At 37.0% G+C, this 20,657-nt stretch overlaps 1 protein-coding gene across 10 annotated transcripts in view; it reads right to left on the reverse strand.

Moving 5' to 3' along the window:
- Scmh1 (Scm polycomb group protein homolog 1) overlaps positions 1 to 19,759 on the reverse strand; it is a 215,369-nt gene extending 195,610 nt beyond the window's left edge. For 8 of the 10 annotated variants that reach the window (XM_078026045.1, XM_078026034.1, XM_078026046.1 and 5 more), the window contains exon 1: positions 19,621 to 19,759. The gene's annotated coding sequence lies outside the window, so the exon portion shown is untranslated. The remainder of the gene's footprint in view (positions 1 to 19,620) is intronic. The other 2 variants (XM_078026044.1, XM_078026043.1) reach the window with 1 other exon arrangement.
- Positions 19,760 to 20,657: the final 898 nt, after the last annotated feature.

Consider the following 20,657-nt stretch of genomic DNA (forward strand, 5'->3'; position numbering starts at 1 on the left):
GGGTACTAACAATGAACTGAAAATAAAAAAAAGTTAATCTCAGAAATGACTCCGTTTTCACACTTGAGAAAAAAAATGAATTAGAAAGCCATTCACTGAAACTGCCAACAAAGAGAAAGTATCAGAATCACTTTGCAAGCTTCTTCTTGCCCCCTCACTCTGGCATGGTGCTAGGGACTGAATCCAGGGCCTTGCTCACAGTAAACACTGCTCTACCACTGAGTTGCATTCTCAGCTCACCTAAAGAGCTTTTTTTTTTTTTTTTTTTTTTTTTGAGAGAGAGAGAGAGAGAATTTTTTAATATTTATTTTTTAGTTTTTGGGGGACACAATATCTTTGTTGGTATGTGGTGCTGAGGATCGAATGCGGCCGCACGCATGCTAGGCGAGTGCGCTACCGCTTGAGCCACATCCCCAGCCCCTAAAGAGCTTTTTAAAAATACTAATTCCTATATTCCATCCTCTTAGAGAACCCAATACAATGGATTTTTTTAAAAATATTTTATTTTGTTACAGGAATTTTTAATTTTAAAGAATCTCTTCCAGTGACTCTGACAATCACCAATGTAGACTAAGTTAACCAGAGGTAGTTTCCATTACTTGCAACCAAAAGAACCCAGAATTTGGTATGTGGAAGAAGACTCGTACAAACGACAGGATTAACTCGATCAAAGTTGCAACAGAGCAGTGTAGACTTCTCTATTCTGAGAGGTTGGCTCACCATACTTATAATGTGGTATGAGATGGTTGTTCAAACTGTGGTCTGTTTTGTACTGGGATTCAGTGTATTGAAGTACACTGCAAAAAGAGACTTGGTAGGAAAAATAAAGGATCTGATGTGCACTGACCATTCATGTGGCCTTCTTATATGTAGCTTACTATGAAATAGGGCAGATATCATAGGATTTAATAACTAAAACAGTCTAGACATCATCCAATTTAGAAAGACTATATATATATTACCCAATTCAAATAAAAGCCAGCTATAACAATCTGGCTATACCAATGCATATTGGAGAACATGAGCCTTGAGGTAAACTGGTCAGTGTGAAAGCATTGGGAAGGAAATGTGGCTTTTCTTTAAAAAAAAAAAAAAAAGTTCATTTTGACTACAGTCTGCACTGAATCTTGCTAAGTTTGAAAACTGACAGTACAAGACAGAAAGGTAGAACCTAATGGGAGTGAAATTGATACTTCATAGTATCTTCCCAAATACCTCACTTGCATATTTCTTGCCTGAAAAAGATGAGATACATCCAGAAGCAACGTGAATATTACTAATACCTTCCCTATTTCATATTAAGTAAATCAATAAATTTCTTTTTTGCCCCAATCCATTTAGGTTTGGTTTCTGTCCTTTGCAACTAAACAGTGTTAATAGACTATCAATATTTAAAAACTAGAATTGCTTTTTTTTTCCAAAAAAATAATTACCAGGGGCAATACCCTAAAACAACTGAAACAGAATTTCCAGGTCAGGTATCTGTTATTTCTTTCTAAATATTCCAAATGTCCACATAATCAGGCCACCAAGGGAAATATTAGCTTAAACTAAATTTTTAACATTCAATACAATTCTGGTTGTCTCCTCCCATAGATTATAAAATAGTAGCTCTGTTCTTCCCTAGGAACACAGAACAAGGACATTATAACAATATCTACTTTGAATAAATTACAAGCCAAGCAATATATCAGAAACCATGAAAGCATATAATGATCACACAAAGTTGAATATGCCTTGCCTTCCAAGATCTTGCGTTCTTTAATGCATAGAAAAAAATACTGATAAATACAGCAGGGACTATCAAACCAGTCTCTGAAATCTAAGGTCTTTTTAGTAGATTAAGGGTGGCAAATATGGGATTTAAAATTATGTTAATCATAATACAACAAAGTTATTTCTAATCTATTATCAGAATAAAATACTGTTCCCTCTCAATATAAGGTAAAGACAACAAACATGAAAAAAATTAGGTAGGATGCAAATAGTTCATTAATTCAAATTTGGATTTAACTAATATGCATTGAGCACTTAATATGTAAACATTTACTATATTAGGTAACTAAATATAGATTTTCATTAGTAACTATCAGTAATACCAGAAAATTACTAAATTTCACAAACTGACACTGTTTCAGCATAATTGTTTATTTAAATGTCATCATTCAGGGATATAAACAAAAGAAAATTCTGTTAGTGTTGAGAATACAGAAGTCAACAAAATCATTAACATTTCACTGAAAGGATAGAATATGATATTGTAAGTAAAGTGAGCAGGAGTAGCTATTCTTAGACAAAATAGATTTAAAGATAAAAACTGTAAAAAGAGACAAAGAAGATCATTATATGATGATGAAAAGAATCAACTCAACAAGAGATATAACATGTGTACCTAGTGTTCTAAAGCACTCAGTTTTAGAAAACAAACATTAGATATAAAGGGAGAGAAAGGATCCAATATAATAATTGTGGGAGATTTTGATGCCGTATTTCCACAAATGGATAAATCATCAAAACAAAAAGAAACACCAGAGTTAAACTATGCTATAGATCAAATGGATCCAAGAGACATTTACAGAACATTTCAATCAACAACTTCAGAATACACATTCTTTTCTTCAGCACATTCTCTAGAAGAAGCCATATAATAGACCACAAAACAAATCTCAACAAATTAAAAAAATTATATATATATCATGTATCTTCTCTGACCACAATGAAAGAAAGCTACAAATTAACCACATTAGAAACTATACAAATTCGGAGACTTAACAAAATGCTACAGAACAAACAATGGGAAATTGAAGAAATCAAAAGGGAACTTAAAATATCTTGGAACAAATTACAATAGAAACAACATTACCAAAACTTATGGAATACAGTAAAAGCACTATGAGACAAACTTGTAGCAATAAATACCTACATCAAAAACAAAATTGATTTCAAATAACAACCTAACTGAGTATCTAGAAAAGAAAGACCAAATTAAACCCAAAATTAGAAGAAATAAATAGCAAAGATCATAGCAAAAATAGAGACTGAAAAATAAAAAGATCAGAGAAACAAAAGAGTTTAGAAAAGACAAAATGACATAAACTGTTAGCTAAACTAACCAAGAGAAGACCCAAATAAAATTAGAGATAAGAAGACAATATATTTATAGTACAGAAATACTAGGTATTATTAGAGACTATTATGAACAACTGCATGCCAACAAATTGGAAAACCTCAAAGAACTGGATGAATTTCTGGACACACACTACCTGACAAAACTGAACTATGAAGACATAGAAAACCTGAACAGACTGATAATGAGTAGTGAGCTTGAATCAGTAATAAAAGTCTACCAAAAAAGAAAAGTCCAAGACCAGAAGGCTTCATCGCTCTATCAAATTTTCAAAGAAGTACTACCACGAATTCTTCTCAAATTATTCCAAAGAATTGAAAAGAAGGGAATCTTTCCACTAATTTTTACAAGGCCAGCATTACCTTGATATCAAAACCAGAAAGGGACATAACAACAACAAAAAAACATTATAGACCAATATATCTGATGATCACAGAAGCAACAATTCTTAACAAAATAGCAAATGAAACCCAAAATAACATTTAAAAGATCATTCATGGGCTGGGGCTGGGGCTCAGTGGTAGAGTGCTCACCTCACACACATGAGACCCTGGGGTCAATCCTCAGCACCACATAAAAATAAATAAGTGAAATACACGTATGTCCAACTACAACTAAAAAAATAAAAATAAAAACCCAAAGAGATCATTCACCATGATGAAGCTGTATTGATCCCAGGTATTCAAGGATAATTCAACATACACAAATAAATGTGATATACCAAATCAAAGTATGAAAGATAAAAATAATATGATCATCTCAACAGATAAAGAAAAGGCCTTTGATAAAATTAAACATCCCTTCATGATAAAAACCCTGAGCAAATAAGGTATAGAAGGATTGTACCTAAACATAAAAGACTATATATGACAAACCCCAGCCAACATTATACTAAAACTTTCAGCTTTTCCTCATTCCTTATTGACATCTAAAACAAGACTAGGAGTATCCACTCTCTCTATTCTTATTCAATATAATATGGAAAGTTTTAGCCAGAATAATTAGGCAAGAGAAAGAAAAAAAGATAAACAACGAGTAAGGGAGGAATTCAAATCATCACGGTTTGTAGATGATTTGATTCTATATACAAAAAAAAAAACTAAAGATTTCACTAAAAACTTATTAAACTGATAAACTCAGTAATGTTGCAAAACACAAAATCAACATTCAAAAATCAGTAGTAGTTTTATATAGCAATAGTAAATTTGCTGAGAAAGAAACCCTGAAAGCAATCCATTCACAATCACTACAAAAAATTTTTTAAATACCTAGGAATAAACTTAAGGAAGTGAAACACCTCTACAGTCAAAACTATAAAACACTGATGAAAGAAATTGATAAACCACCCCAACCCCCACACACTAGACTTTCCATTTTCATGTATTATAAATATAAATGTTTCTAAAATGTTAATACTACCCAAAGCGACCTAGAGATTTAATGTAATCACCATCAAAATGCCAATGATACTCTTCACAGAGCTAGAAAAAAATTCCTTAAAAACTCACAAGGAAGAAGAAAAAAACACATGAATATTCAAATCAATCTAGAGCAAAAAAACAAAAATCAAAACTAGAGGCTTTACAATACCTGATTTCAAAATATACTTCAGAGCCATGGTAACCAAAACAGCAGGGTATTTGCATAAAAACAGACTCATAGACCAACAGAATAGAACAGAGAATCCAGAAATAAACCCACATGTCTACATCCAAGTGATTATCAACAAAGGTGCCAAAAACACTGGAGAAAGAACAGACTCTTTAACAAATGGTGCTGGAAAAACTGATATCTACATGCAGAAGAATGAAACTTGATTCCTCCCCCTACCCCCGCATAACTAAATCAAATAAAAATGGATCGAAGACCTACATGTAAGATCTGAACTACTAGAAAACATAGGGGAAACATTTCAAGAAGTTGGTATAGGCAATGAATTCTTGGATATGATCCCCAAAGCACAGAAAACAAAAGCCAAAATAGACAAGAGGGGTTAAATCAAACTAAAAAGCATCTACACAGCAAAGAAACAATCGACAGATTAAAGAGACAATCTACAGAAGGGAGGAAAATATTTGCCAACTATCCATCTGACAAAGAATTAATATCCAGAATTTATAAAAAGACTAAAAAACTTAACACAAAAGTAATCCAATTTAAAAAAAATAGTCAAGTTATCTGAATATATACTTCTCAAAAGGAGAAGCTCAAATTGTCAATACATATATGAAAAATGTTCAATATTATTAGCCATCAGGGAAATGCAAATCAAAACTGTAATGAGATCCCATCACCCTAGTTAGATTATTTTAAAAAAAATGCTGGCAAGGACATAGAGAAAAAGGAACTCTCATACACTGTTGATGAGAATGTAAACTGACACAAACTACAATATGAAGATTCCTCAAAACACTAAAAATAGATCTATCATATTATATATGATAGAGCTATCCCAATTCTAGATATATATCAACAGGAAATTCAATCAGCCTCCCAAAGAGATACCTGCATACCCATATTCCCATATTTATTGTGGCTCTGTGTATAATAGCTAAGATATGGAATCAAACTAGATGCCCTTCAATGGATGAGTGGATAAAGAAAATGTGGTGTTGTATATTCATAATGGAATATTATTTAGCTATAAAGTGGATGGAACTAGAGGATATTATATTAAGTAAAATAAGCCATATACAGTAAAACAAGTACCATGTGTCCTCTCTCACATATGGAAATTTTTTTTTAAAAAAGTAGCCTTGAACATAGAATAGTGATTATTAGAGGATAGGAAGCGGAATGGGTAGTGGATAAAAGGAGGCTAGATTTGATTGGCACTTATTATATGCATGTATTGAAATACATTGAACCCTATTAAATATATAATACATGTTAAACAAAATAAAATGAAACCAATTCTTTTATATGAACTTCAAAATAAATTCATAAACAAAAGCTTTCATTGAATTTAAAAGAAAGAAAATGTATTAATTTAAATATCTTTGCCGAATTCTCTTTTAATTCAATTGAGTTTACCGTATCTGCTTACTTATCTACTTTTGTGGTTCTGGGCATTGAACTCAGGGGCTTGCACATGCTAGGCAAGTGCTCTACCACTGAGTTATATTTACAACCCTTGTCTACTTTTAAATTAAATAAATGAAATAAAATAAGTTAAGATGAGGGGGCAAACAAAACCCCACACCATTTCACCAAATTAAACTAGCAATTCTCAAGAAGATAGTTGTAACACCCAAGTGTCAAGGTCAGCATAAAAACAACCCTACTTTTATTGATTGAGACAGCTGATATGATTTAGCCCAAATAACAAATTCTTGCTTTGCCATTAAGTAAAGCTGCCTTACATAATTAAGTTGGAGTTGTGACAGAAATCTGAGAGTTCAGAGTTAGGGAGTTTGGAGAGTAGGTTCTGGAGTGAGAAACAAGACAATTGACAGTTCTACTGATATTTGTTTAGCAATATTTTCAAATCTTTCTGTAGAGAGAGCTCCTAAGATCATTTGATAAGTTTTTACAGAATGTGTCCTTGAAGATAGATTTTTTTCTTTATGTATAGGCATAACTGATGATAAGATACTCAGTAGAACTATAAACTTGGTGATTAAGAGATTTCTTTTAAAGTTTTGTTCTTAAAACTAAATCCTAGGGCTGGGCATATAGCTCAGTGGTACAGCACTTGCCTTTCATATACAAGACTCCAAGACTTATATAATTTTGTAAGTCTTGGAGTCTTGTGTATGAAAGTCATAAGAGTATGACTTTGGTAATTCCTCTTAAAAAAGAGAGTATGTCTTGTGTATGACTTTGGTCATTCCTCTTAAGTATATGACAAAAGTCATACTAATAAAGCATTTGCAGAAAAAAATATTCAACTCATATTCATAGATAGCAGTAATAGATATTAAATACTTTTTTGGTGTCAAACAACTTACATAAAAAAGCATTCCAATATGAACTGAATCATTTTTGTTCACACATTAGGGTAAGGATTTATCCACACTTGTTCCAAATAATGATACTGTCTTTTCAATTATCAAGCAATAATATGTGGTAAGAATTTTTGCATCTATCTCAATGTTCTCGGTTGAAAAGCACTTAGCATATTTTTTGGCACCTACATATATGATACTGAAGTGGAAAAATTTTATGAGACATCCACTTAGCATACACTTTGGTACATAAATCAGTAGACCACAATTTGTCCACTTCATGAAAGTACTCTACCATATTAGAAATGCCATTTTATGAAGAAATGTATTTTAACTAAATCCCAAAGAAATAGCATATAATTTCTATTAGAACAGTTTTATATTTATAGAAAACTATACAGATAGTTCAGAGTTCACATATGCCCTGCACCCAGTTTCCCTTAATATCTTACATTTGTATGGAACATTATATTAGTTTCAGTTAATGAACTAATACTGCTACATTATTTTCTAAAGTCCACACTTTATTCAGACTTCCTTAGTTTTTACCTAACTTGTTGTTGTTGTTGTTCCAGGATCATATCCAGGGCATTATAACACATTTAGTTGTCATGTCTTTGGCTCTTGTTGGCTGACAGTTTCTCAGACTTTCCTTGTTTGATGACCTGTATAGTTTTTGAGGAGTACTGTTCAGTTACTTTGTAGAATTGTTCCTTGGCCAGGATTTGTCTGATGTTAGACTAGGGTTGTCTCCTGATTAGACTAGGGTTACAGTTTCCGTAAGGAAAACCACTAAAGTCAAATTATAATACTTTCACTTGGGTAATAAACTGAAGGAAAAAAACCTATCTTATTCTCCTTTGTATCATTAGTAAGCAGTTGGTAAATGTTTGTTGGTTGAGAATGGGAAAGTAGAGGCAGGCAAAGATTGAAAGTGTATATATATTTTGCAATTTATTAACATATGGGCACCAACCATAACAAGGATGCTATTTCATATATTTGCTCAAATTAAAACAAAAAACTTGACTCTGATTCACTAAAGCATTTCATTCTTCTATTCAGCTTACATGAGATAATTAGTTTAACAAAAAGGAAAGTTTTATTTTGGCTCACAGTTTGGGTGGTTTCAGCCATGATCAATTGGCCCTGTTTTGGGACTATGGTGTGGCAGAACATCATGGTGGCAGAACAAAGTTACCTCATAACCAGGAAGTGGGGTTTCAAGGTCTCACTATCCCCTTTTGAGACACACCCCCAGATAAACCAAAGACCTTCCTCTAGGCTTCACCTCTGAAAGGTTCTAACACCTCCCAATAACACCAACGTGAGGACCAAGACTTCAACACATAGGCCTTTGGGGGACATTTTAATATCCAACTACAATATCAGGGATCTTTCTAGTTTGCCTTAAAAACTGTTTGGTCAGACAGAATATATTCAGTCAAAAAATACATATGACAATTCTCCTAAGTAAACCTTGCTGCCTGTACTGGTACTCTCAAAATTATATAACACTGCTGAGGAAATGTACATGGTGAAATAGAAAGAACATTGGGGTTGAATCAGACTGGTCCAGGTGTGAATCTGAGACTTATCACTTATAAATTGCATAATCTTGCAAGATATTTCTCAGTTCTAGTTTCTTCATATATAGAACAGAATAATGCCTAGTCTGTAGGCAGATAGAAGAAAATAATATGGTTTGCTTATTTCAATATATCTAACAGATTCTCAAAACAGGTTACTCTTTTTGTTGCATATAGTACCTTACATAGAATAGGTGTGCTGTGAAAACTTTCTGGAATTAGACAAAATATGTATAAACAGGGTTAGGGCTGTAGCTCAGTGGTAGAGCACTTGCCTAGCATGTGTGAAGCATTGGGTTCCATCCTCAGCACCACATATTAATAAATAAAATAAAGGCCCATTGACAACTAAAAAAAATTTATATGTACAAACAAACACAGAAGATGCTGGTTGTCTAATTCATGCCTGATATATAGCAGCCACTCAAATATTTGATTCTGCCATCGTGTTTCCTTATCAAGAGTCAAGAGAACAGATCCCAATTTTATGACCCTTGCCAAACCACTCCTTTCTTTGAACCTCAGTTTCTTCACTGAACAATTGGCCTAATGGTCACAAAATTTGAGAGTTGGGAAAGATTTTAGAAATTACCTTATTGCAACACCTTTGCCCTAAGTGAGTAGTAAACTGGGTCTTAAATTGGACTCCTAACCATCAAGCCAGGTAGTAATCTCTGAAAACTGTGCTACTTATAAGATCTCTTCCACCTTATGAAATACTTGGGCTCAAACTGATTTTTAGAATATCATTCTATTCTGAAAATCCACTAAATCAATAAACAGGATAAGTTATACCTTTATTAAAACCAGAAGGTATAGAAGAATAAACAAATTGTCACTATTAATTCTAGTTAGCTAAGAGAAACTATGACTATACTCTGCAAAGGATCAAAATTATTTCACAAATATACTGTTCTATTTAATAGTCCTCAATTCAATCTTCTTTGTAATTAAATGGAATTATAATCACTGGTCTATGGAACAAATAGATTGAATAACTAGTATTCTCAGATTTCCACATCTCTGTTCTTGGTATCCCTTACTGTACCTTAGAGAACAATTTTTTTTTAAATAATCAGTGCCCTCTTTTAAAAAATATTTCTATTTATCTCCCTAGGGCCTTTCAAACTTCTAACTATTCTTTTCTTTTTGAAATTTACTGCTGTTCCCCTTGGCATTCAAAACATCACTTTCCCCTGATTTTGCTTATGGTATAAGTTTATTGGTCAAGAATACATATCTGGATCTACCACTTGCAAGTTCTGTGACCTTGGACAGGTGACTTAACTTCTATGTGCCTGTTTAGTAAGTGATATACATATATATGCTGCTGTTGTTATTCCTCTTCTTAGTCATTGCTGCATTTCTTTGACCTCCATGATTCTATCTGGCTGATTCCATTCAATCAAAGGACTCTTTAACCCTTCCTATCTGAAAGGCCATTGTTCTTCTTCTCAATACCTTTGTCTGAACATTTAAGATCCAGTTCAAATGTCATCCTCCTTTCTCTAGGGATCCAAAGATCACCTTCCTCCTCCTGTCTTAGAATCAACATTCTTGCTCTTATTCTCATAATACTTTGAATATATTTCAGAGCACTTGTTATATTAGACTGAATGAGGATACACATATTAGGCCATTTTAAATTTATAAAACCAGAAATTTTATATGATTTATCCTAATAATATCTCTTTACATCCCCCTTCCTCCTTGTATTACACTCGTAAAAAGGGCAATAAGCTATTATTCTCTTTAAATACTATTTAATTAAATAGTTCAGATTCATAAAAAAGTAAAAAGAATAATAAGTAGACAATTGTATATTCATAATTCAGTTGAAATGCAATTTAAGCTTTATATAAGTGTGTTCTGCCATTAATTTATACAATTAATATATATTAATAATTATAAGCTTAAAAAATAAAATAAAATTGTAGTATTCATCTTTGATACAGTACACTGTGTATGGCAGCAATTGGATACATCAATAACTGTTGAATGAATGAACAAATGAAAACCTGAACAAATACAAAGAAATTAGACAATGTTTCTAAACTCCTATATTCCCTTAACGTGGAACTATAAACCTGTTAGAATTATGCCTTTTAGATTTTATAAATTTTTATTCTCCCAAATTTATTAATTGTTAAAGAAACTAATTGATTTTATTTATTTGGAGATTTTCATTGTCCCTTGAGGTAACTAAACACACATCAGGGCACCACATAATCAGGACTGGAGTCTAAAATTCTAAATCATCTGACCTCTTCTTAAATATTTTCAAAAACAAGTATGCAAATTCATGTTTTCTATTATACTTAACAAAGGCATAGTGGCTAAAATAGCTTTATTTCCATCATGTTTGAATGTCCCAGATGAAAAATCTACATAAGCATGATGTGAAGCAATTATAATAAATAAGAAAATACTTGGGAATGAGCCCATAATAAGCCAATGAGCAACAGGCAGAGTAGTTAAAATGAATATATATATATAGGCTTTCACTTTAAAAGGGAACAATTATATTATTTATAGTAAATACAAAGGCAAAAATAATGCAGCAGCCTTCACATGCTTCAAATTTTAAGAAAATTAACTCATGATGACTTGTAGGAGAAACAGTAAGAGGTTCAAACAGCACATGGTTTTAAAAAGGCAGTCTAAAGAGACCAGGAGTTATTCTGGACAACACACAAAATCTACAGGGAGAAGACCTAGATATGAGGAGTTAGTCCTGACACTTACTCTTTGCAGCTGGACACAACATTTACCCTATCTGCACTTTAGTTTCTTATCAGAAAATAGGGTTTACAATGACCTTGCATCCTACCTAACAAGATTATTATATATTTCAAATTATATAGGAAAATGTATGAGACATTATCCTTTAATACTCTGTGACTGTAATTATCTATCCTTCCATACTCTTGCTGCTACTATACCTACACTATCCATGCAACCCCTAGGCATAACCAGATATTAACTTCTCAGAGAAGGATTCTGTATTAGTTTGCTAGGGCTGCTATGAACAAATACCACAGACTGCGCAGCTTAAACAAAATAAATTTATTTTCTCTCAGTTCTGAAGTTTGGAAGTCCATGATCAGTATGTCAGCAGAGAAGATTTCTTTTGAGGTCACTCTCATAGGCTTATAAATAGCTGTATTCTCCCCCTCTATCTTCACATGGTTTTCCCTCTGTTTATGTCTGTGTCCTAATCTCTTCTTACAAGGACTCAAATTAGGGCCTACCCTTGACTTTATTTTACCTTAAATATCTCCTTAAAGGCCCTATTTCCAAATATAATCACATTCTGAAAAACCAGGGGTTAGATCTTCAACATATGAATTTTGGGGAGATATAATTCAACCTATAATATATATAGATATCCTACCACAGCACATCACCATCACTATGATACTTACTATACTGTAATATAATTTTCATTCTTGACTCCCTGAATAGGCCATGAATGCTTTCACAGCACTAAATATTTCCTGGTTTTCTGTCTTCTAAGTGTCTAGTGCAGAACATGTGTTCAAAAGAATGCTCCAATAAACTGTTGATAATTGAATCTATAATACTTTCTACTGAGAAACAATTAGAATTGATCTATCCCATGAAAACTTATTAAACAGAGTTTATAATATTACAAGGATTTACCAAAAAAAAGGATGAATTTTCACTCTTATTCTCAAAGCAGCTCTATGTCCAAATTCCCATACTTTCTATCTCATCTTCCATCCTTAAATTATCTATGTTGAGCTTTCCTCAGGCAATGAATTTGGAGGCTTTATACAATCATCCCAGAAATCAGTGAATTTTTCCTCTGCCTCTGAATTTCTACAGTATTTATGCACTTAGGTAGCATTTAACTTGATATCGTTTAAGAATTAGTTAAGCATATCTTACTTTCCTCCACTCGATAGTGAGTTTTCCAAGAAAAATAACTGTCTTATTTCTTATTCCTCTCTATTTAAGTGATCAACAATAACCACTGAATGAACTCTTGAATTTTCTCTAAACCAGAGGCACCCCTCAGGAAGAGAGGAGGTAAAGTAGAAAAAGTGACAAAAATGTTGGGTACAATTTGGGACACAATGACTTTGCCAGACTTTATGCATAACTATTAATGAAGCTGTCTATAGGCAGCAAAAGGTAAAGTCTAAGACTCCGAAGCGGTATCTTGACCATAGACAGAAATTTGAGTCATTAGTAAATTTCTAGACCTTTAAATCTCAGTTCCCTTCGTCTGTAAAGTCAAGAGTTTATTACTTCCTCAGGAGTATTTTGAAAATTGAGATAATTTTAGCAATAATGGTAAAAGAAAAAATACATGATTATAACATATATAGCATTCTATAATTTGCTAGATACTGTCCTGAGCTTCTTCTTATACATTACCTCATTTAAATTTTTTTTCATAAAACTTTTAGATGCTATAGCACCTAGCAAGTGCTATTATATCCTCAATTTCAGATGGAGAACTAAAGTCAGGGTATAGAAAGAAGAATCAGAAAGTTTTTATGTCAAATTTAAACAAACATTCAAGAGGCCTGAGTATGAAGGGTAGGGTATTTATAAGATTGATTTTGTTAATAAGATTTATTAATAATTCTAAGCAGATTTAAATATAAAAGAAAATGTACACAAAGAGAAAATGAGCAGAAAGAGAAAGAGGTTGAAGACAACAAAAAGATGGGGCTCAGAAATTTGGCCTTAAGTAAAAGGAAGAAGCAGAAAAGCATAAGTAGGCAATTTTAAGTAATTTAGATTGCTAGCAGTCAAGTAAGACAGATCTCCTTTAATGATCTCTACTTTTTCTTTTAAGAAGTGGCAACATGGAGCTGGGGATGTGGCTCAAGCCGTAGCGCGCCCGTCTGGCATGCGTGCGGCCCGTGTTTGATTCTCAGCCCCACATACAAACAAAGATGTTGTGTCCGCCGATAACTAAAAAATAAATATTAAAAAATTCTCTCCTCCCTCTCCCTCCCTCCCTCCCCCTCCCCCCCTCTCTCCCCCCCCCCACTCTCTCTTTAAAAAAAAAAAAAAAAAGAAGAAGCGGCAACACACGCTGAGAATGAGAGGAAAAACAGGGCTGATCAAAAACTGAAAAGAAAATAGGTTTGACATACGACATGATAGAAAACAGGACACAGAAATGACTAGGTAGTGAAAGCCCAATGGCAGCAATCCATTAACTATGTGTTTTTCCTCCAGCAGGGTTAAATAGAACTGATATAGGCAAGAAGAGAGGGGTTAGGTTGATTCAACAAGGTCTGGGACCTTGCCCAGACAGGAACAGGAAAAATGGAGCATGAGAATAAAGGATAATGGCAAGAGAATAAACAAAATAGTGGTGGATTAAGATAATCAAACTATAGTGGGAAGTGAGTGAATATAGATTTTGATAAGGGCAAAGAACATACCTAGTGGGAAAAATCAAAGTTCAGGTAGGAGAAGAAATTTTAACAAAGCTGCATACCTTCATGTGTAATTTCAGAGGTGGACCATCTCTGAATGACAAGGTCCATGGCATGACTATGGAAGTCGATTAGCTAAAGAGATGATCACTTGAGTTGAAGAGGGCATCATGTTGGGAAAGAAATCATCCATGTGAACACTGGAGTCAATCAGGATGAGGACAATAATTGAGGTGGGAAGGCAGATCATGTGTGTGCCATGATATAAAAGATCTAAAAGTGATGATCTATTTATCAGAAGATGAGGATGATATAACCCTCATGCCAGGGAGCATGGGGGTTTAAGATGATGATACCTGGATAGTGATGTGTAAAATATTAGTTATCCTCCTCTCCCCCTACTCTCTTGATTGGAGGGATATAGTAGAATGAGCTGCATCCATTGCAACCATTTAAAAGATATTCAGAGCAAACAATATGCTCTTCAGGTCTCTGAAGAAGCCTGGCTTCAACTTAAGGTCAGGACACACAAAAATAACCAGTAAAATGGTTAACAATGTAGGAAACAGGAGATTGAGAGAGAAAATGGAAAACTTTTGAGAAAGAGCAAACAAGAACAGTTGGGAAAGAGGAAGAGGAAGCCAGAAAAGCACAAGAATAACAGTTCAGAAGATGAAAGATGACTGAAGAGGCTGGAACAAAGATAAGGTGATAAGACTTGCTGGGTTTATTTAGCCATAAAGTTATCAAAATAATTAGTTCTAGAAAAGTGTCTTGGCTACAGTTAGCATTAAGGCCTTGACAAAGGTATCAGTTACAAATAGGGAAGTAGAGACCCAACATTTTTGTTCCTAACATGTGAAAAACACTGTGTCAAGGACTTGAACATGCCATCTTTCTTAAATTTAACAGCTACAACTTCCCTTGTTTTGTAAGTCAGAGAACTGAAGATCTGAAAGTCAAAGTGATCTGTCTCCAGTGGTACAGTTAATTTTTGGCGACACTGAGGAACCCAGGCTTCTTTTCAAATCTAAATAAGTAAGATGAAGTGAAAAAGAAATCAGAGCATTTTGGTCATTTTCTATTGATGAGATCTGGTACATTTCTTAACTCCACTAAGTCTACTAAACAAGGTGACTACAAAGATTAAACAGCAGATTCAAAACAAATCCTAGTCGTTATTTTTTTTTAATTAAAATTGGCCTACATAGTAACTTACTTTCAAATGTGGAATTTCTTATTTGGTATCCTTCAGAAAAAGAATCTGAAGTTCTGAATTAATGACTATAAATTTTACACATAGTAAACTGAGGTAGGGAGAGGATTATAAGCTATGGTGTCTAGTATATCTAGAGTCAAATCCAAACTTCAGTGTCATATCTGTAATATAATGAATGGTCCCACACCTTTTCTTTAGCTACATATTATACTACTGACTTACATAAATATAATACTCAAACTTGTGGCAGCTATTACTTCTTAACAAACATACTCTATACTTGACCTTACTTTGCATCTCTAACTAAATTCTTTATTGGTCTATTGAAATTTGTTCTCCAAGGTCCAAATGAAATTCTTCTAGAATATAACCTTGATTCCAAATGTTGAGAAATGATGGCTTTTTCCTCTGAACTTTTAAATCTTTCTGATTTTACTTCTCTTAGAGTACATCTTATATCATGCATTGTAATTTAGGTAAGTATGAAAAAATTTTCATTTCTTCTGGCAGAGCATAAGACTCTTAAAGCTAGATGGAAGGGAACCAACATTATTTTGCAACTATAAGATGTCTGTTGCTTTTCCAGTGAATATATATTTTTAATGTAATCTTTATGACACCCTATGAAAAAGGAATTTTCTTTTTACAGATAAGGACCTTGAATTTCACAGAGGCTAAACAATTCACTTATAGTCATAAGGCCAGTAAATGACAAGAGTCTAGATATGAATCCTAATCTTTCGAAATCTAAAACCTTGGCACTTTCTGAAATACTCTGCCCAGTGACCATGGGTAGATCCTCACTGATTTATCTGTTTCCTGTCCACCCACTAATCATCAGAGGAAAACCTTTTGTCATAACATATTAGCAGAAAAAATTGATATGGGGTATTGCCCTCCTACTTTTCAAAACTAAGAACAAACTCTTCAGAGCAAAGAGAATGATTAATACGAATCCTGAATAAAGATGAAGTGATAAGAACTCTGCTTGCAGGAGAAAGCAGTCAAAAACCATTATTTTTCCACTCATGTTTAAAAACTCCTCCTCCTTTGAGGTTTGCACCATCTGGCTATAGCATTCTCCACCCCACCTCCTCATCTGTCATCTACCACCCTCCTGATTAATTCCTATTTTTACTGCACCTGGGTCACAATCTTCCTCTCTTCCCCACATCCCATCATCCTAAATCACTTCACTATCCACACATGATGGTTTCAATATATACCAGCCTCAGAGTTCCTTGCTATACTCAGCTTTGCTGACCTTAATTTCTACTGTATTTCAGCTACCCACACACAGAGACCTAGCTGTTACCTACAACAACTCCAAATCAGACAACTTAACTCAATGTTTATATATAATTAATATATATGTATATATCTTTTTTTAGTTATTCATGAACCTTTATTTTTACTTATTTATTTGTGGTGCTGATAATAAAACCCAGTGCCTCACACATGCTAGGCAAACGCTCTATTACTAAGCCACAACTCCTGCCCCATTCATGTTAATAATAAATTAATATTTCATTTTCTGACTACAGTACCCAGCTTACTTCCACTAAATTTACTCACTGAACTAACTCAAGCAATCACAAAATCTTCAAGTCCAAAACAACTCATTGTACACTGTTTCCTATCTCAGCCAATATTACCACCATCCACCAGATCACTCAAGCTAAAAACCTAAGCACCACATTAGACTTCTCATTCTCTCACATGCACATCCAATCACAAAGCCTCAGATTTTTTTCAAATTATCCTTTCCTCTTCTCCTATGACCACTTTTTTAAAATGCTATGTTAACCATGTCTTATTTTTAAAATATTACCCACTGAATTAATTTCAAGATTCTTATGCATAAAAGGCCCACAATGGTATGGCTTCTGCCTGTATTTTCAGCCTCACAATTTACACTTCTGTGTTTACTACTATATTCTTATCAGTCCCAAATTGCTGTGGTTCATTACACCAGCCATTTCTTTTCTCACACTGATTCCTCTACTCAAGCAGTTTTCTGTTTGACATATACTTTCTACTCACCATTGCCTACCTTACTCCTACTTATCATTTAAGATTTGGGTCATGTATCATCTCTTCCCAAAATGTTCCCTCAACTCCTAGGCTAGCCTAAAAGCACTAACTTTGGGTCAATCCAGCATCATATGCACAGCTCTTATTTTTCATTCCAAAAATGACCAATTTAAGCATCTAATTTGCCAGCTCCACAAAGATTAGTATTCATCTTTGTATGCTCAGCTAAGCACAGAGCATAGCATAGTGCTGAACATACTATCTATAATAAGTATATAAATGTAAAAGAATACAGTAGGTTTAATTTTTCAGTAGAATGTTCTCCTCTGTGCTTTCTCACTGGTTAGTTTCTCCTAACTTTAACTCCAAGTTCTTTGAAGGTTCAGAGTCTTTTCTGGATCTGTAGAGTTTTACACTGAATGGTGCTATACAAAAATGTACCCAACTTACATAAAAGGGAAACACAATTGCACAAACTAGAAATCAAAACTTGACATATGTGCTGCAAACTTCAAAACCACTTACCAATTTAAAAAATGAAGACATTAAGAACAAAGATAAAGAGCCAATTCTGACTGTTGGTATGTGCTTATCTCAGTCATAAAAACAGTGAAACTTTGCTTAAAACTTGAACAGGGCCCCAGATACAAGATTTTATCTACAAGGCCATCACATCCCTGCTGAGTTTCAGAAATTATTAATTTGCAGAGTTGTTTAGGCAGGGGTTTAGGAAATTGGTGAAAGAACCTTTTTAAAATAAAATTTAACCCCACTTACCTCTAAAAGCTAACTGATTTTTAAAAAGTAAAAAATAATGCTGTTAAGTGAGCAACAAAAAAGTTGTTCTTTTTCATATCAATATGGGGCCTTCTGCTGGCAGAAAAGGAGCAAAGAGTTCAGTGTAATAAAGCATTTTCCTCTCCAACCAAATATTAAATTGTACTCTTTCAGAGTAAAAATAATAAGCTCTTCAATTCACATGGCACATTACAGTTTAAACCCCTTGAATATACATTATTTGTTTGATAAAGCATTTAGACATTTTGTTAAAGGCGGGGGAATGTGAAAATTTCCACGAAATAGAATCTCAGCTCCTGAGAACAGTCACTACTGGATGGCTATTTTTTTTCTTTTTTCAAGTTCAAAACACAGCACAGAAATGAGGAAGGGAAAGTCCTTTTTATTATAGCAGGCCAATCCTTGGGGCCAAGGACCTTCCTATAGAAACTTAACAAGGTTTTATCTCTTTGGTCACATCAAGATCTTTGAAGAGAAATCATCCAGGGAGTGAATCAGAGAATTATCCAAGAGAAGACAAGCCTCAGGGGACGTGACTATTACCTTCAGATATCTTAACAGCTGGCCATAAGGGAAAAGAACTAGGAAGAATGGGAGGCAGCTGTTTCTGTCAAGCTATAACCAAATCTGTGAAGGTACATACAGAACGGGTTTCCCTGGGAGCAGATCAGCTTTCCATCAATGGAAGAATTGTCCAAATACGTCCAATTTCTAGGGTACTACTCGGGATTTTGAAAGATACTTTGGCAGGGGATGGGAGAAAGGGACCCTGGATGACTTTCAGTTCCCTTCCTGTCTGTAGAAGTTCTGGGGCTCACCAACCCCTTTCAGTGCTGCGCCCACGTGTCCAGCCCTCCAGGGCTGCTGGCTGGCCTCGGTGCTAGCTGCTCCAGGCCCCGTCTGAGGTTTGAAACCTGCTCTCCCGGGCCACTTCTGGCGGGGCCCCGGGCAGGGGCAGGTGGCACACGTGAGTTCTCCCAGCCTGGAGATCCCTGGCTGACAGCTCCAGGCCTTCGCTCCCAGGACCCTCCTCCGTCTTCGCCTGCCCGGGGACCAGGGACCGGCCGCCAGCACCGCAGGCATTGTCACCTCCGGCATCTGGGCAGTCCAACTGACCCACGCAGACAGACATCACGCAGACTCCTGGCCGCCCTTCCCCAGACCGCCCCGGCGCGGGCCGCCAGGACGCAGCGACCGCGCACCCGCCGCCCCGCGAGGCCGACCCTCCACAGGGCCCCTGTGCTTGGCTCCAGCGTCCACCCTGGGCCCGGACGCACACGCAGCGCGGGCCGCCGGGGATCGCGGCTGGGCTGACACGGCCAGGGCAGGGCCGCGGACACGCAGGCCGCCGCGACAGACGGACAGGCGGCAGGGGCCGGGAAGGGCAGGCGCAGCGGCCGCGCAGGTCCGTCGCCGGCTTCTGGTGGCTAGCGGCCCCTCAGGGCGCGGGCGCGGCGGGCGGCGGGAGCCGCGAGGCGCTTACCTGCGGGCGCGGCGGCGCGGGGCACGGGGCGGCTCACTCCCTTCCCGCCGCCATGTTTCCGCTGCGCAGGGAGCGAGCGAGGACGCGGGAAAGGGGCGGGCGGGCGGCTCCGGAGAGTGGCGGGCGGGCGGCGGGGGGCTCCACCGAGGCGGCGGCGGCGGCCGAGGGGGCGGGGGCGCGGGCTCCCCGGCCCCGCCCCGCCCGCGCCTCCCGCCGTGAGGTGGCGGGCGCCTGGGCCGTTGGGCTCGCGCCGGCGGGCGGGACGGCGAGGCGCGCGGGGAGGGGCGGCCGAGGGAGCGACCCCGCCCGGCCACCCCGCGCCTCCCGCCCGCGGCCCGGCCGGCGCCCGACCCACTGTCTAGTTGGCGTTTCACGCACCGGTAAACTGGCGCGCGCAGAGGGCTGGGGTTCGAATCCCGCGGCCGCGGGCAGCCGGCAGCGAGCAGCCCCGCCCCGCCGGCAGCTGACTGTGGTGACCTTGAGCGAGTTACTTCGCACCTCCGCGCCAACGCGGTCCTCTCTGACACCTTGGCGCTTAACCCCGAGGGCTAGTAGGAGGAAAAATATAAGTTAGTGCGCGTCAAGCCCAGGCCACTGGGCCGAGGGCCGAGCGAGTGAGTATAAGCGGTTCCGGCGCTGTCCCTTCGGCGAGCGGGCAGCCTTGGCGTGCCACACTCGGTGCACGGGGTCAAGCGCCCAGGGCTCCTCGCTACAGTTCTGTTTCACCGCCACGTCGTTTCAGCCGTGGGAAAGCTGAAGTCTAGGCAGGTGACACTCCTTGTGCAAGTCGCGCAGCTAGCAAATGACGTGCGGAGACTCCTGTCCACTTGGGCTCTGCCTGCAGGGGTGGGTCCCCGGAGGCCTCCTGGAGCCAAAGACATGCAAGCTGGCTCTGGAAGGAGTCTGCAGGGAAAGCTCATCTCAGGCAGAGGGAAGGTTGAGTGCCAAGGTATCAAGGCGTGGCAGGGACAGCTAGCTGCAGGGACTGGAGTGGGAGCATGGGAGAGACCTGGGGTACGCTGCCCTTGCAGTAGGGC

This window comes from Ictidomys tridecemlineatus, chromosome 11 (assembly GCF_052094955.1).
Source record: "Ictidomys tridecemlineatus isolate mIctTri1 chromosome 11, mIctTri1.hap1, whole genome shotgun sequence".
Classification (NCBI taxonomy): domain Eukaryota; kingdom Metazoa; phylum Chordata; class Mammalia; order Rodentia; family Sciuridae; genus Ictidomys; species Ictidomys tridecemlineatus.